Source organism: Varanus komodoensis, unplaced genomic scaffold, assembly GCF_004798865.1.
Source record: "Varanus komodoensis strain SLA01 unplaced genomic scaffold, ASM479886v1 scaffold102, whole genome shotgun sequence".
Taxonomy (NCBI): Eukaryota; Metazoa; Chordata; class Lepidosauria; order Squamata; family Varanidae; genus Varanus; species Varanus komodoensis.
The window spans coordinates 34,164-52,181 of NW_025335279.1; the positions used below are offsets into that span (position 1 = coordinate 34,164).

The 18,018-nt window shown below is 47.0% G+C and overlaps 1 protein-coding gene across 1 annotated transcript in view; it reads right to left on the reverse strand.

Annotated features, from left to right (window-relative positions):
- LOC123017782 (zinc finger protein 585A-like) overlaps positions 1 to 18,018 on the reverse strand; it is a 102,240-nt gene that overhangs the window by 14,887 nt on the left and 69,335 nt on the right. The gene's annotated exons all lie outside the window — the stretch shown is intronic.

Below are 18,018 nucleotides of genomic sequence, written 5' to 3' on the forward strand. Positions count from 1 at the left end.
CTACTTGAGAAATCAAGGGAGGGGATCCGTCCTTGGATCCAGGAGGTGGTGGATGCCTTCTTGAGAGAGGGAGTGGTGCCTGCCCCTCCAAAGGTGGTGGTGATAAAAAGCCACACCTTCTCACAGCACCACACTTGGATTCAAAGGAGGTAAACAAGAATCAGGCAATAGCAAATGTTCCCTTTCCGGGAAAGGTGCTTGAGTGGGTCATGGCCGGGCAGCTCCAGGCATTCTTGCAGGAAGCAGATTATCTGGATCCATTTTAATAGGGCTTCAGGCCTGGTTTTGGAACGTAAACTGCCTTGGTCACCCTGTGGGAGAGAGATGGGGAACGTGATCCTTTTGATTCTCCTAAACCTCTCAGCAGCTATCAATACCATTGACCATGGTTTCCTTCTGGAGAGGTTGGCTGGGCTGGGCGTCGGTGGCGCAGCTTTGTGATGACTCTGCTCCTCCCTGGCTGACCGTCTCCAGAGGGCGGAGCTGGGGGATTGTTGCTCTGCCTTTGTGCCATGGACTCCATTTTGTCCCCCATGCATTTCAACATCTACATGAGACCTCTGGGAGAGGTCATCCAGAGGTTTGGGCTGAAGTGTCACCAATATGCAGATGACACTCAGTTCTTCCTATCGTTTTCTGAAGCTGAAGCGCAACCCAGACAAGACAGAGGTGCTGTTGGTAGGCAGTCCATCTGTCCTACTAGGAAATTTTCAGCCTCTCCTGGACAGGGTCACACTCCCCCTAAAGAACAAGTTTTATAGTTTGGGGGTGCTCCTTGACCCCCAACTTGTCACTTGTTTCACTGGTGACCTCAATGGCCAGGAGCGCTTTCTGTCAGGCTGATCTTTCAGCTACGTTCCTACCTGGACACACACAGCCTTGCCACAATTATCCGTGCACTGATAGCCTCTCTCCTGGATTACTGTAATGCGCTCTGCATGGGGTTACCTTTGAAGACAGTCCGGACACCCCAGTTTATTCAAAACAGAGCAACATGGCTGTTAAGAAGGACCAGTCCTAAAGAGCATATCACATTCGTTCCCCATCGGCTGCACTGGGTGCTTGTTGTCACCTGGGCCCAGTACAAAGTGCGCACACTAACATACAAAGCCCTAAATATCTTGGGGCCGGGATATCTGAAGGAGAGTCTGTCTCCTCATATCCCTACCAGATTGCTAAGATCCTCAACAAAGGCCCTCTTCTGTGACCCCTGATGAAGTAAGGGGGGAAATGGCAGGGAGAAGGGCCCCTTTCACCACTGCACTTTGCTCCTGGAATGCCCTTCCCAAGGACATGTGCTTGGCACTCTTGCTACTTAAGTTCCATCGCCAGGTTAAGCCCTTGTCACTTAACACTTGTTTTTAGTAGCTGTGTTGGTTTTATTGTGTTGTTATTGCTGCTTTGATTTATGCTTATTATGCTCTCCTGTTTAGTATAGTATATCATTTGGATTCTGTGCTTGTATTTTGGATTTTATCGTTTTAATTCTGTTTTATGGTTTTATGTTGATTGTGTCCGTCCTCATTGTGAGCCGCCCAGAGAGCCTCCAGAGGGTGGCATACAAATGTAATAATTAAATAGACAACAATAACAGGACAACAAACACTGCAGCTATAATAACTTAACCTCTTGGTACAGCAGCAAATAATAAAACCCAACAGTCCTGTGTGACTCAGTAATTAAAATGATTGGAGAATAAAATGGTTTTCAGCTGGTGCCAAAAGGATAACAAAGATGGTGCTGGGTGTACCTCTCTGGGAAGCAAGTTCCTGAGGCAGGGTGCCACTACAGAAAAGGCCCTTCTCCTAATCGCAACTCCTCTCATTCCCTCAGGAGGGGGCTCCCTGAGAAGGACCTCAGGAGATGATCTTAAGGGTTGGGTAAGAGCATATGGGACAAGGCGTTCCTTCAGATAAGCTGTCCCCAAGCTGTGTAGGGCTTTAAATACTAGTATTAGCACTTTGAATCAGGCCAGACTTCAACCAGCAGCCAGTGCAACTGATGGAGGACTGGCACGATGTGCTCTCATAGGCCAGTCCCCGTTAAAAACCACGCTACCCTATTCTGAATTAGTTGGAGCTTCCAGACCTTTTTCAAAGGCAGCCCCATGTTACAATAGTCCAAACATGGATGACCGTGTCCAGATAAGTAGCTGGTAAATCAGCCTGAGCTGATAAAAGCTGCTCCTGCCCACCAAGTCCACCTGTGACTCCAGTGACACTTCTGGGTCTAGGAGCAGCCCCAAATGATGAACTTTGCCCTTTAGGGGGAGTGCGATCCTGTTCAGGACAGGTTGACAGTCTCCCAACTGGACAGCCGATCCGCTCACCAATAGCACCTCCATCTTGTCTGGATTGACCAGCATCAGCTTTGAAGGAACCCACTTACTCTACCTTGGGGTTTAATTCCTAAAAGGAGAGGGCAGCACCACCCATAAGCTAGACATGGGCACGGTTAGAGCACCTTCCTGAAAAGGGTTCAACACCCCTGGCATAGAGGTAGGGGGAACTTAAGAGTGCCAGAAAAGCCACGTTAACCAAACCAAGGTCCATCTAGTCCATCTAATCTCGCAGTGACCAACCAGGTGCCCCAACGGGAAGGCCACAAGTTGGACATGGGGACCAAAATGCCCTCTTGCCCATGATCCCCAGCAAATGGTATTAAAGAGCATGCTGTCTCTGGCACCAGAGGTAACATATAACCATCAGGATGAGCCTTTCCATGTACTTGTCTAAACCCCTTTCAGAGCCATCCAAAACTGTGGCAGTGAATTCCATTGTTCAACTCTGAGCGGTGTGAAGTCCTAGTCCTTCCTTTCGTCTGTCATGAATCTCCCATCAAAGAGCTTAACGGGATGACTCTTTTGGGTTCTAGTATAAGGAAAGGAGGAGGAAAAAGTTTCCCAATATACTTTCTGTGCACTATAGATAATTGTGTATCCCTTCGTCATGTGTCTGCTTCACTGGCTTTTTTCCTAAGCTTAAACAGCACAAGATGCTATAAGCTTTCCTCGCAAGGACATTGTTCCCAGCCCTTTGATCATGTAGGCCGCCCTTTTCTGGACTTTTTCCAACCCTAAACATTTCCTTTGGATATACTCTATGCGTGGCATACTCTTGAATCATACTGTGTGTGCACACACATGTCTGCATGTGTGTACATTTTGGAGGAAATGCATGGGGGTGGCGATAAATGAGAGGTGGAACTTTAAAACTAACCCAGTTGGGGTTAAAACATTAGCCTCCCCTTTTGCTTTGGACCAACAGCTTTTGTGCCTACAGTAATGGCTGTCCCTGGAGTAACTGGCAGATGATGCTTTCAGTCCAACTGGGTGAAAAGGTTTCTCTGCAGAATTCTCCGTATCAGACCTCCATCCTCCCACTCTCCAGGCTGGAGACTAACCTGGCCATCTCTGCTAATTTTGGGCTTTGGAAGCCTCAGTGCAACATCCCCCAACCTGCTGCCCTGCAGTGTTTGAACTCTCAACAGTCCTAAAGCACGGCCCATGGCTGGAAATGCTTGGAAACCGCCCGGAAGCTGCTCTTGCTCGCAACAGGCTGAATGGGTTGATACACAAAGCTCTCAAGCCTAGAGAAGGCCCTGAAATACACAGGGGGTTGGTGGTGGTGGTTGTTACTATGTTGCTGCTGCACTGCATTTCATTTCCTGTTCCTCCCTTTTGGTTGAATGACATTTTGGGTTGTCCCTAAACCTTTTTTTAAATTATTTTTATTTTTTTATTTATGTATTTTTCGATTTATATCCTGCCTTTTTCCTACAAAGGGCTCAAGGCAGCTTACATCATTCTCCTCCTCCATCTTCTCCCACAACAACAACCCTGTGAGGTAGGTGGGGCTGAGAGTCTGTGACTGGCCCAAAGTCACCCAGTTGGCCCCATGGCTGAAAAGGGGCTAGAACCCAGATCGGCTGAGTCCCAGTCCAATGCTCTTAACCACTGCACCACACTGGCTCTCAGTGTGCCAGTTTTAATAAAGCACTTTGGAGTGCTTTATTAAAACTACTGTGATTGATTCAGCAGTTTGGAGAGGTAAGTTAAAGAACAGAACTGTTGAGGTGGGGGAAGAAGTTTATAGAAAAGGATTTGGCAGGAAGAAAAAGACCTGAATGTCTGGAGGGAGAGGATGTTGCCGTAGAGGCAACTGAGGGCCTTCCAGATGTTTTGGGCTTCAGTCCCTGTCAGTGCCAGCCAGCAGGGCCCAATAACCAGGAATGCTGGGAGCTTGTGGTCCAAACCTCCTGGCAGGGATATGTAAACTTACACATGCATCCCTGCCTGCCTGCTTGCTTTTCTCTCTCCATTTCTTTGAGACATGGGCAAATGCCAGCTGATCCCTGCACAATCCAATGCACAATATGGTTACTTATTTAACTTATTTTAATGTTGTGTTTTGGTGGACAGAGATTAAATAACTAAACAGACGTGCAAAGTAGTTCAGACCCAGCAAACCTGTGCCACTAGGCCAGATGTTGGATGCTACCAACCACTGGTAGGGAAATGCTGGGAGTTGCAGGACTGTTTTTCTGTCTAAACATGCATAGGATTGTGACCTTGAAAGCATAAGAAAAGAACAGACTGAAGGGGCACCAATTCCAGCTCCTGGGTTCTTGCTTTGGCTAGACCTGTGCTTTTGAGAAACCCAGAAGCAGGGCGTGTGAAAGCAACACACCTGGAACTTGCCACCCCATCCAGTGTTAGCACCAGTTTTTTGCAAGACACTCACAAGGCTGCTGAACCTCAGTGAGCTCGTTTCCTCACCTCCACTCTCACCACCTGCCCTTTTTCTCATCACTGGTGCCACTTGCTTGCTTGACATGCAGACAGCCAATGGGCAGGTTAGGAAGCAGTAATTTATTTATCTATGTGAAGTTTTTATATGCCATCCAATACCAGGGTCTCTGGATGGCTGATAAAAACAACAGCAACATACCAACAAACAACACACTGCATCCAACCATTAATGATAAAATCAAAGATAAAAGCAATTAAATGTTAAAATGTTGAGAAAATGAAAAGGTTTTCACCCGGCACCAAAAAGATTAAAGCAATGGTGCCAGGCGAACCACCCGGGGAAGCATGTTCCAAAGTCAGGGTGCCACCGCGGAAAAGGCCCTTCTCCAGGTAGCTACCCTCCTAATTTCCTTCAAAGAGGGCTCCCGGAGAAGGACCCCTGCCTCAGATCTCAAGGGGCAGGCCGGCACATAGGGAAGAAGGCGCTCCTTCAGGTGTCCAGGTATAGTGTGGCCAATGGTCAGGAAAGCTGCCATCCAAACACCTGGCCCCCTCCTCTCTGCCCACTAGCTGTTCCAGATGCTCTCCTCTCTCGCCCTCTAATGGTTAAGTCAACAGAGCTTCAGTTGCTAGAGAGGAAGCAGGTTTTGTGCCAGGCAGCAGGGAAGAGGGGAGCCTAGGATCGCATTAATAAATACCACTTCCTGTCCGCCTCCCCTGCCAACTGGGATTTTGAATTAACCTTTGCAAACAGCTGGAAGCTGATGTCCAAGACCAGTGATTTAAAGGTACCTGGGTGCATGAGTGGGGAGCAAGGGGAGAAGGAGATGTGATTTTTTTAGGGGAGAAGGCGAGGCGGGAGGATTTGTGGCGGAACAGGGCAGAAAATTCCATAAATAAATAGAGTCCAGAAGGCAGGAAACGGCCGGCTGGCAGAGAACTGGAACCGAGCCGCCAAGCCTGCTTTTTCCTGCACCAGAAGCAGAGAGGATTCTTCCTCTCCCTCGCTGCCCCTCGCTCTCCGTATCTCTGTGTCTGCGTAGATCTACAGACGTCTAGATTTGAGAAGCAATTCATGGGGCTCCGCAACTGAATATTGCAGCACGGAGTGCATCAGTTCAGGATTCCTAATCTCTTCCAGAATACTCTGCTCCCTCTTGCATTTTTCTGCCCCCTCCATGCAGTCACGGAGAGCCCCATTCTCCTTGAGCATGTTCAGCCATTATGGGGCTGTTTTGGGGGAGGGTCTCTGTTCCTGAGGGGTTTTTCCCCCTCTAATGTGTGCATGCTTCCATAAACCTTGGGTTTCCCCAAGCTTCCTGATTTCCTTCTGCATATGGCCGGTCCCATAGTGGATGCATAACTGCTCAGCGCACCGAGGTCACTTTGAATAACAGTCCCTCCTGTTACAAGTAGCAACGACGTGGAGAACATCTTTTGCCCTATCTTAGATCTAACTGGCTAAAATTCCCGGGGTGTTTGCCACCTTAGCATTTTGCTCCGCGAAAGAGTGGGAATTGGACGCTTGTGTTGCATTGTCATCGTAGTTGGAACTCAGCAAGTTATCTAAGAGTAGAGCCCTCCAGGAAGGAGACGGGGACACGTATTTCTGCTTAAAAGCCACTCCCAAACCAGACAATTTCAGTCCAGATCAGGAGTGGGCAGGATTGTTGGCCTACGATTCCCACCAGCATAGCTAATGCTAAAGGATTGTAGGAGCTGCAGTCCCACAAACCTGGAGGGCTGCCAAGTTGTCCAACCCGCTCAGATCGCTGGTTCAGACACGCATGAACTGTGCATTTGAGGACCAGCTTCATGCATACTGCTGGGTCTCAGGTGATGTGAGGGGAAGACAGGCTGCGTCAGTGGAGCCAGGTTTATAATGGGTCTGTTTATGCAAAACAAACAGCGAGCATTCACAGGTCAATATACACGGCTCCAAAGAGGGGTCTTGGATGTTCTGAAGAACATGGCCACTCACAGAGAACATGTTATTGAATGGTGAAAGAAGGGGGGGGTTGCTGCATTATCCCCTTGAACAAGTGGCTCACCCCTAAGCTCGGGACAGACCCACGCGGAGGACAATAAACGGTGTGGGATAAAGCAAGTTTTGCAAGCAGAGATTTTAAATGTAACATATGACCTCTTACGGTATCGATGGATAATAAATTTGTTTGGTTTACAGTTGAATGCAAATTTATGACTTTTTAAGTTTTTGAGCCTGAATCTGAACTGGATTGCAGTTAGTCTTCGAAATCTGTACTTTCCCAAGTTTGCAATGCACAGTGCAAAAAAAAAAAAAAAAAAATTTATGAACAAAACTGTGTGCATTTGCAACAAAATGCACATTTTTGGGGGAAGACTTTATTGAGTTGCAGAATCACTTGCAAATATGCATGCATTTGAAAAAGGCATTTTTGAAAACAAAAATGTGCACATTTTTAAAAAGCCATATGAAAAACTTTAGAACTAGAAAAATGCATACCTATGTACATGGCAGATTTCCATGTGGATTTTTAAAAATTCACACCGATGCAGAAATAGGATGCAACACACTTTGCGATGGAAAAATGAGACCCTAAATGAAAGTAAACTGTACAGATTAGGCTGGGGAATTTCTTCCTGAAATCCTGAAGAGATACTGCCCGTTTATCAGCAATGTGGACATGGTAGAAGTTTGGGGTGCAGCAAGTGTGACCCATATGCTACAAGCGCCTCTTGTTCAATCCTTGACAATGCCAAAGCCCAGCATTTATCATGGCTACGAAAGAGGGGAAAGTGGAAAGGGAAAGTTCCATGGTTTCTACCATAGATTATATGTTTCTAGAGTGTCCGCTGTCTCCAAAGAAGTGGTGTTTGAAGGTTCCTGTTAGCTTTCTCAGCCACTCTAGGAACAAGGCTTCTGTGGTAGGATCCTGGCCATGCATTCTCTGAGTATTTTTTCCTATCTCTTCTTGGCAAACTGGTTGGGTGGCTGGAAGGAGACTTAAGCACCCGGATACCATTGCTGCAAGACCAAGATCTATTGCTAATGGGGTGATATGTACAGTAGTACCTTGGCTCACGAACTTAATCCGTTCCAGGACTCTGGTTGTGACCCAGATTGGTCATGAGCCAAGTTAAATTTCCCCATAAGGTTCAATGTAAAAAAGGTGAATCCGTTCTGTAACTATTTTTTTTAATCAGGAAAATGTAAAGCAAAGTGAACAACAAAGATCGCAGCCATCTTACTGCCCCCACCAGCACGACCGCAATTGCACCCGTCATCCCGGCGGGGGGAGAGACAGGTGTGATCACAGGTGCAATTGGTGGGGGGAGACGGGTGCGATCATGCTGGGGGGTATGGCCGAGATTGCGGTTGCACTCCTGCAGGAAAGCTGGGCACAGTCACAGGCTCGCTCGTGCAGGAAAGACGGGTGCAATCTCGGACGTCTCCCCCCTGCCCCCAGCACAATTGTGGCCATCTCCCCACTCGGGAGGGTGGAGAGACGGCCACAATCACAGTTACCACCCAATGCGGAGTTCACAACCTGAGTCAATTTTTTTGTGAAATTGTTGTTCATGTGAGCCAAGGTACCACTGTATGTGAGAATTACTGAGAGCCAGTGTGATGTAGTGGTTATTATTATTATTATTATTATTATTACATTTTTATACTGCCCATAGCCAAAGCTCTCTAGGCAGTTGACAGCAATCATCATAGAATCATACACTCAAGTCACCCATCCCACTTCTGCCCAGGCCTGACCCTGCTTAGCTTCCAAGATTAGGCAGGATCAGGCACTTCAGGCTACATGGAAGCTACACGTTAAGATGTACATGTACATGGAAGCTACATGGTTAAGAGCGTGGGACTGGGACTTTGGGGTCTAGTCCCCACTCAGCCATGGAGCCAACTGGGTGACTTTGGGCCAGTCACAGGCTCTCAGCCCAGCCTACCTCACAGGGTTGTCGTGGGGATAAGATGGGTAATTGATGTAAGCTGCCTTGAGCCCTTTGTAGGAAAAAGGCAGGATATAAATCAATAAATAAATAAACTCAGGTGTGTGCATGTGTGTGTAGCCCATGCCAGTGCGGCGGAGCCTCGCCGTGCCTCTTGGGCCGAAAGGGTTGTGCTCACCCGGAATATGTCACCTTCCTATGTAACTAGCCCTCATTTTGTTATTTGCCCACTCAGGGCTTGGTATTCAGAGGTGCAAGTTATATGTAAGCATTGTGGCAAATAGCAACTGTTCATGTACATTCTTCAGTGGACATTGCGAATCCAGCATTCTTTTCACGGTCTCAAATTTCTGCTGGGTGGGCTGCAGTTGGGGATGATGAGCAACATAATTTGCAGAGTGAGAGCATTCTACATATTAAAAGTCCTCCATCAATAAAATTTTAATCTAATAAAATCCTTTTATTAGATTAATAAAAGCAAGGCTGTCTCTAGCTCTAGGTTATGCACACCAATAAAGAACCAAAGCTGCATAGATTTTTTTTAATGGGCCAGGAATAATGGAGTTTTCCTCCTTGCATGCACAATTTGGATGGAGGACAGGCGTTTCCTTGGCTTAGCTGTAGAAACTCCCTGTCCCATCCCAACCCACTCATGAGGCCGCAGAAAGAATCAGTGTCCATTTTTCATCTGATTTAATAATGGCTTGGATAGCTGTGAGGAAATTCAGAAGCAGTAAAGGTTTATCAGTACCAGAGGAGGGAACAATAGATTTTCTGATCCAGCAGCCAGGGTGGCAAGCTGGAACTCTTGCAGTAATTAAAGCCCTGATGTTTGAAACTCAGAGAAGAAAAGGGGAGCTGTAGCTGGGATTGCCTGGGGAAGGTACCAGATGCAATTTCCCCATGTCTCCAGTTAAGTAGACCAGGTAGGAGTGGATGGGTGCAGGCAGTGCTTTTTTTGTAAAAAAAAAAAAAGTGCCGGAACTCAAGTCTTGGGGTCACACTTTTACACTAAAAACGATTTTCAATTCACCAACATTTTTTGAAATAAAAAACTTATTTACCTTTTGCACATAGCCAGTCACTCTACACACACATAAACATAATGGTCGCCGCCGGCAGTAAGCACTCAGCGCGCGACCACACAACCGATCCTAAGCCGAGCAGCGTCCTAAGCCGAGCAGCGCCCTCACGATCAGCGCTGACACGCAAGCAGCCCACAGGTACTATGTTAATGATTTTGCCGCGGACCTGCTACACCCAACAGGGCAATTCACAATCACTTGGAAAAATCCGTCAAAATAAGGTGCCGGAACGCCGTTCTGGTGCGTTCTATGACAAAAAAAAGTCCTGGGTACAGGGAGGAAAGCCTGCCTCAGCCTGAGATCATGGAGATAGTGTGGCCTCAAAGTTAGGCATGGCTGGGCACTTGCCAAGGGGCTCGCTTGCCGCTGACCAGCACCTTCTCTACTCCTTCTCATCACTTTTGCAGGCCGCTTGCTCACCCGCCTCTTGCTGTGGCCCCGACAGCGATGGTGGTGAGAAGGAGCTGCAAGTGCCGTGCCTGGCTTCCTCCTGGCTCTCTGCCTCTCTGGAAAGCAAGGCCCACCAAAGCTGATGATGACAGAGGATGAGGGAGTAGATTCACCTGTACGGGGGCCTGGCTGAAGGGCCTTAAGCTCTTGTGGCTGCTGCTGTCTGGAACGGCGCTGCTAATTAGACTAGACGGGACTCGTCCTGATGGGGAAATATTCTGACTCGGGCAGCCTCCGAATGAAGCTTTATGGTGTGATTGTGGTGGTTTATTTACCCAGAGTGGATGGGAGGTTTGCATGACGATGTCACCCATTTGTAATTCTGTGTTATGATGCTGCTTTTAGTGGAACAGTATTATGAAGTTCGGTGCTATAACCCATGACACTGATTAATTAGTATTATATTGTAATTAATTCCTAAGGCAATAAACCATATCCCCACAATACTATGCTTAAAATGCATTTATAGACATCCTTTCCAATCATCACCATTAGCCAAGTGACTGGAAAATTTTGTCCCCCATCATTTAAAATATATATGGTAGGGTTATAGTGCTACAAAACTGTTTCATTTATGTGGTATTATCTCTGCTATATATCAAAGGTAATTGGAGTAGTGTTAAAATAAGTAGGACTAAACAGGTCCTTAAAAGATCCATAAAAAATAAACAGGGATACAAATGGTGCCCAGGGCAAAGGGTGGAGGGAATGTGCATTGAGCTGTGATAAGCTCAGCATCTCTGAAGCCATGCCCCGTAAACGGGATGCAAGGACAGAGGTAGGAGCATCAGCTCAACCCGTCGGTTGCAATTCTGTGTTGAGAGCTCGGTTTCCCATGTCACCCTTTGCTAACAACAGAACATTCTTCAGCAGAACGAATGGATTGTTGAGCATACGCAGAGCGGTTTGTTGAACCCAATCTAGCAACTGCTTCCAAGAACCCTCCTTTGGAGTAACCCTGAGGCCCATGGCTCTGGGAGGGTCCTTTTGGAGGTGGGCTGGCCTCTTCGCTGTACACCACCCCTCTAGTTGGCTGGCCCTTCTCTCCTGACACTGCATCATGGGGTTGAGAAACAAACCAGGCTCGTGTGGCTCCTGTCCCAGCCGCCTCCTGGCGGCTGCAGATCCTGGGCATTCTCAAAATCTGCCTGAGCACCTGCAGAGCACGGCCTTAAGATAAGTCTTCAGTATCTGGAAGACCCATTTCCCCAGGCCCATCCTCCCTCTCTGAAGAGTCGAAATCTCCCTGACCTTGAAACACACACCAAGAACAACTGCCTCTTTCATTCCCACATTCTGCTTTTTGTTTAATGGACAAGCAGAAATTTGCACAAGGAGACATCTGTCTGGAAGCAGCCCTGGGATAAGGCATGTCTCTATTTTCCAAAGGAGAAAAAGAGCGGAGTTGCATGCCATTTAACACTGCCGTTTATCAGGGCCTGTTTCAAAGGCAGGCATAATTGGGAATCTGCTGAGGTCCGCACGGCGGTAGACCAACGGCCCAGAGGATCCCTCAAGCAGGATGGGTGCAAGCCCTTCACCTGCCCAGCTGCTCAGCAACTGACATGCCACCTCTGGTAAAGGAGTGGCCAGCAAGGCTAGTAGCCACTGAGAGCCTCCTCCCGCAAGAATTTGCCCAACTGCTTTTTAAAGCCATCCAAATTAGTAGCCATCACCTCTTCATGCGCAGTGAATCCCATAGTTTAACTATATGTTGTGTGAAAAAGTACTTCCTTTCATCTCTCCTAAACCTCCCACCAATCTGCTTCATGGGGTGACACCTTCGGGTTCAAGTGTTCAAGAAAAATCTCTCCCTCTCTACTTTCTCCAAAACAAGCATTATTTTAAACACATCTGCCATCTCTCCCATTACCTGCTTTTTTTCCTAAGTGGGAAAAATTCCCAGTTGTTGTTGCCGCTTCTCATAGCGTAGCTGCTCCAGCCGTCTGATCATTTCTGTTGCCCTTCCCTGTACTTTTCCAGTCCTTTTTCGGGTAAGGCAATCAGAACTGAACACAGCATTCTAAGTGTGGTCTTACCAAAGATCTGTATAAAGGACATCCCCTTTTCTATTCCATTCCTAATGATTCCTTGCTTGAGTTTGCCTTCTTCACAGCAGCTGAGCACTGGGCTGACATTTTCATCAAGCTGCCCACCCCTCTCCCCCAAGATCCTTTTCTTGCTCTGCCACTGGCAGCTCAGCTTCTTCCGTATTCAGCACTAGTCAGACCCCATCTTGAATATTGTGGTCAGTTCTGGGCTCCTCAATTTAAGAAAGCTGGAAAGGGGTCAGAGGAGGGCAACAAGGATGATCCAGGAACTGGAGATAAAGCCCTGTGAGGAGAGATTGAAAGAAGTGGGCATGTTCAGCCTCGGGAAGACTAAGGAGAGAGATGATGGCACTCTACAAGTACTTGAAAGGCTGTCCCAGAGAGGAAGGGCAGGATCTCTTCTCGATCATCCCAGAGAGCAGGACACAGTGGGCTCAAGTTACAGGAAGCCGGATTACGGCTGGACATCAGGGAAACATCCTGACTGTTAGAGCAATGTGGCAATGGAACCAATGGAGGATGTGGTTTCTCCTACACTGGGGGATTCAGGATGCAGCTGGACAGCCACCTGTCAGGGATGCTTGCACTTGGAGTCCTGCACTGAGCAGGGACTTGGGCCTGATGGCCTGATAGGCCTCTGCCAACTGTACTATTCTACAATCCCATTTGCTACCTTTCTCTCTGCTTTTCCAGCAAGCGAGTGGGGAGCCAGGCAAGGAGCAAGAGCAGGTGGTGACCATGGTGTTGAGCATGCAGACTCCCTGAGGGATTGGGCTCCTTCGGGGTGTTTTGCATCAAAACCTACAGCTGCCACCTGTTGTCTGTTCTGCAGCCGGTGGCTAGGAGAGGCCGTGCATGTAGCGGATAACCTGTTGGATGGGAAGCCAAAAGAGAGCGAGTTTTCAGAGGAGCCAAAGTGAAAAGCGTGTCTTGAACACCAGGGCATTTCGAGGATGAAAAATCCTTCCCTGGGCCAGTCTTCCAACCCCGCAAATAAAGTCAGCCATCTTACTGAGACCATCCTTCAGATGTTGGGCAAGTGCTGGACCACCCAGGGCCACCCCAAGTCATTTTGCTCCCTGAGTCCAAAGATAGTTGGTGACCCTCCATCCTAAATCCCGTGTATCCAAGCCAACTGGAGCAGCATCTGGACTGGTCACTTCAGGAGCAGAAACAGGATTCCATCCTCCAGTGGAACCCTTGGCAGAAAGCCAGCTGTGAGGGTAGGCACAGAGGACACAGAGGACACACTGGAGAGAGCCAGTGTGGTGTAGTGGTTAACAGCCTGGGACTGGGACTCAGACGATCTGGGTTCGAGTCCCCGCTCAGCCATGGAGCCAACTGGGTGACTTTGGGCCAGTCACAGACGCTCAGCCCAACCTACCTCACAGGGTTGTTGTTGTGGGGATAAGATGGAGGAGGAGATGTAAGCTGCCTTGAGCCCTTTGTAGGAGAAAGGCAGGATATAAATCGAAAAATAAATGGTGCATATATTATGATTATGATTACTACTACTACTACATTACTATACTGCCCTTAGGCAAAGCTCCCTAGGCAGCCCAGAACATTGAAGTCACCCATCCAGATTCCAACCAGGCCCAACCCTGCTTAGCTTCCAAGAGTAGGCAGGATCAGGCACTCCGGCTACGTGGAGGCCAGGCAGCACTCTCCCACAGCAAACCACCACCTCTCCCTGCTTGCCGCAGAACCTGCTGCCTGGGGTGATCCACACTGAGTTACGGTAGGGCCAGCCCTGGAGTTGGTCTGGGGAATCCTGGACTCAGCTTACCACTCCACCCCCGAAACCTACTCAGCTTTTAATCAAACCTATTTGCATGGTTGTTGTGAGGATAAAATGATGGAAGGGGCAGAGATCTACATACAGTCCCCAGCTTAAGTCAGGATATATAAGTCTGTGAAGTGCGTTGGACCCTCCCCGGTATTACACGGCTGCTAAAATAGATTAAGATGTTAGTAAAAGCACAATGGCTGTTTTGCAACTTTTCTTCCTGACAGAAGTGCCCTGACTTTAAGAGGTGCACACAAGAGGCGAGAGCGTGAGGTTTTATTTATTTATCTCATTTAAGAGTTTTGCGTCCTGCTTTCCTTGCAAAACAAACCAAAGGAGAATAAAGAGATTAAAGCAATCCATCATAAAACAATAAAAGCTGCAAAAAGGCAAACTTAACAACCCGAAACAAATCACAGAAATGAAAAATATGCCAGCAAAATACAGTAAAAACAGGCAACAAAGGAAAACAGGAATATTGTCGGCTGCTACCAAAAGTCAAGCTTTCTACCAGGCTCTGAAAAGAGCTTGAGTTTTGCATTTGGTAGGCAAGAGGTGACTGTGGGGCAAATTTGGCTTTCCTGGGGTCCCAATCTGACCCTCTGGGGTTCCTCAGAAGGCCACCCCCTTTCCCCTGCCCCCCTTCCCCCCCCCCCGAACCAGTGATTGATTGATTTTTTCCTGTTGCCCAATAGGTGATGCTCCCTGGGTGATGAACAATGATGAAGAGATACAATAAAGTACAGAATAAAAACTGAACAATAAAAGCATCACAACATTACATTAAAAATAGGGCGCATTTTAACAGCAAAACAACCAAAACCAGTCCATACTTCTTTAAGAAAAGAAATATATTTTGGATATTGGAGTGCAGCCCCTGAAGCCTTCTCTAAAACTGGCTTTGAGGCTGAAAGTTGTTTAATATCCTAAGGCAGGAAGATGTGAGTGAGAAGAGCTGGTGTCTCCCTGGGTCAGTGGAGCTCCTCATCCAGTACAGCTTTTATTTTGAGATTTAAAGGTGCTGTCCATGGTGCTTCATTGTGCTGCGCCTGTTTTGGGGATAAAATTCAGCACCATGAATGCACAGCACACCAGAATACCAGCTGCTGGGGAAGGTGACCAGGAGGGCGCTGCTTTTTACTGGGGGCACCTGTCTGGCCACTGTAAGAACAGGATGCTAGACTTGGTAGTCCTTTGGTTTGCCACAACAGGTCTCTTCTAATGTCCCTATGAAGGAACTTGGCGTATAAAGGCACAGTTCCTGAAACAAAGGATGGCCATGTATTCTCTGTGACAGAGGACAGTCCTTTATTTGAAGGACTGCCAGCAGGTCATCCTTTGTTAGAATTTGAAGGACTGTCCAGTTCAAGGCTGGCTTAAAGAAAAAGCAACTGAAGAACGTTGTATCCTATCCCTGGTTAGCACCTGACAGTATATGGAACAGGCAGGCAATCAAGTCACCTGGTCACAGGTAAGAGGAAGCTTATTACCTGGGGAAGTTGTGGGCCTTCCTGACTGGAGACATTCGGAAAGTGGGATGGTGTGAACGGGTGTCCTGAAATAGCAGGGAGTTGGACCCAGTGGACTTCTTGTCCCTTCAGGTCCCTACTATTCTATATTCCTATAAGATGTGCTTTCCTGTGGGGAGATGTATGTATTTCACTTTAATAATCCTTTCTAATTTTGCATCTGTAGATATAAATGAGGATGCACTAACTTTTGGTACAGGTGCCTCTTTCATCTCTCCTTTTTTCTGGATGATTTGTAATTGCACACCCTGTTTGTGGCCCCCTGTAGCAAGGGAAAGTTAGCGGAGGAAAATTGTGGGTGACTAAGAGAAAGGAAATGATGAGTTGGGTCTTGCCTGTAAATTGTCCCTTTGGATGCTGCTCTGGGGATGAGCGAGTATATTCCCACCCCCATGTAATAGTCATTTGGAAATAAGACTTGTTCATTATTGTGCTGTCTCAAGCTTTTCCCCACATCAGCCACTAGATTGCCACTGTTGGAAAAGTGCTACAGAAAGGTAGCTTTACGCCAAGCCATGATGATTGCAGAATCTTTTCTGTGTCCTCATAAGTCATGTGCTAGCTAGTTAGTTACATTTTTATGCTGCTCCAGGTGTGACTCTCCAGTGCTTTCCCACTGTTTGTTTCCATTCTTTTTCTTACCACATAAAATGTTAAAAAGGGAAAGACAACAAAGCTTCACAGTGCTTTTGGACTGGTAGCATTGGGAACCATCTGTCTGGAAACATCCTATGCATAAAGTCCTATTTGGTTTGTTCTTAAAAGATAGAATTTTATTCATGTATATTGGTGACAAATTCTGCCTCAAGGCACAGAGTGTTTTGTTTTTTTAAAACCTTTGTTTCACTCGTCGTCCTTTTAAACCTGTGATTCATACTCTGGTTTTTCCTCATGTCATATAATTGTTTGCCTTTTGCTAAACCTGTGATTCTTCTTCTGTCAAAACTCATAGATTCCAGCCTAGCCTTCTTCCTGATATGCTAGTTGTCTATGAGCAGGGATTTTGGAGTGGTGATGGTGGATGGCATAGAGTGGAGCATTCAGGCAAGTCTCTGAACCTCCTTTTGCAATCTGAAATAATTGGGCCACTGAATGAGATCTTAAGTGTAGGTGAGTGTTTGTTTTCTTCCATCTTCTTCTATCGTTTCTAGCGACTTCATAACAGGCCCAGCTCGGTGATGTATATCATTGCAGCGGAAGGCTATTTTGTCCGTCTACCAGCTGGCAAATATGTTTTTATTCATGGAGAACTTTGGCATGGCTGCTGCTCTGTTGCTAAAAGCCCTTATTTTGTTGGGCACTCTAGGGTTTCATTACTGGCAACAAGATCTTGAAGCTAAATTATGCAGGTGTTTTGGCCCCACCCCTTTTGCCTTTGGCCCCACCCACCTCTAGTACGCAGCACTTGAGAATATCTCTTTGTGAGACCCAGTGCTGAACTTCAGTGCTGAAATGCATGGCTAATATGCCTCTTTGCTCTCCCACAGCTATCATGTCATGCTTTACAAATGCTTGACATGTTAGAACAATGGCAATAAAACTACTTCCCTGCACTGATTAAAAAAAACATAGTACTCAGAGTTCATATAGATCTACCTGAACTCTCCCGAAACATGGATCAGACCCAGTGTCCATCTTGACCAGACCTGGGCATTGTACGGCCCGCGGGCCATATCCAGCCCGATGGCTGACCCTGACTGGCCCGCATGAGGTCACTGGCAAATTAAAAGTCAGTGCAAATATTTATCGTCGTAATATAGATGCAAGCAATACAATAGCACTGCTTTTATTTTGAGGGATCTGCTAAATTGAATTGAATTTATTACTTTTCAGGTAATGGTAATGTTTTTGTGAATATTCATTAAATAGTGTTGTTCTGTGCTCCACATTTTCATTGTATCATTGTAATGTTTCATTTACTGTTTTTATAGAGATATATATTGAGCAGAGCTGTAAGTGTATTGGTCCGCCCCTTAACAACTGTCAAAGTTTCTCATGTGGCCCCATAGGAAAATTAATTGCCCACCCCTGATCTTGACCATCCTTTTGTGCCCAGTGGCCAACCAGCTCCACATGGGAAACCAAAAGCAGCATCACCCTCCCACCCATGTGCCCCAGCAAATGGCATTCATAGGTACACTGCTTCTTCTAATTGAGGCAGGCTTGAGCCATCGGGACTAGTAGCTATTATTTATTATTTATTCATTTATTTCATGTATACCCCACCTTTCAAGGGACCCATAGCAGCTTTTACATCATTCTCCTCCTCCTCTCATCTTAACCTCAGAACAATAACCCTGTGAGGTAGGTTTGACTGTGAGTCTGTGACTGGCCTAAAGTCACCCCATGAGCCCCATGGCTGAGCAGGAACTAAAACCCACCGCTCCTAAGCCCTGCTCCTGCACTCTTAACCATGGCACCA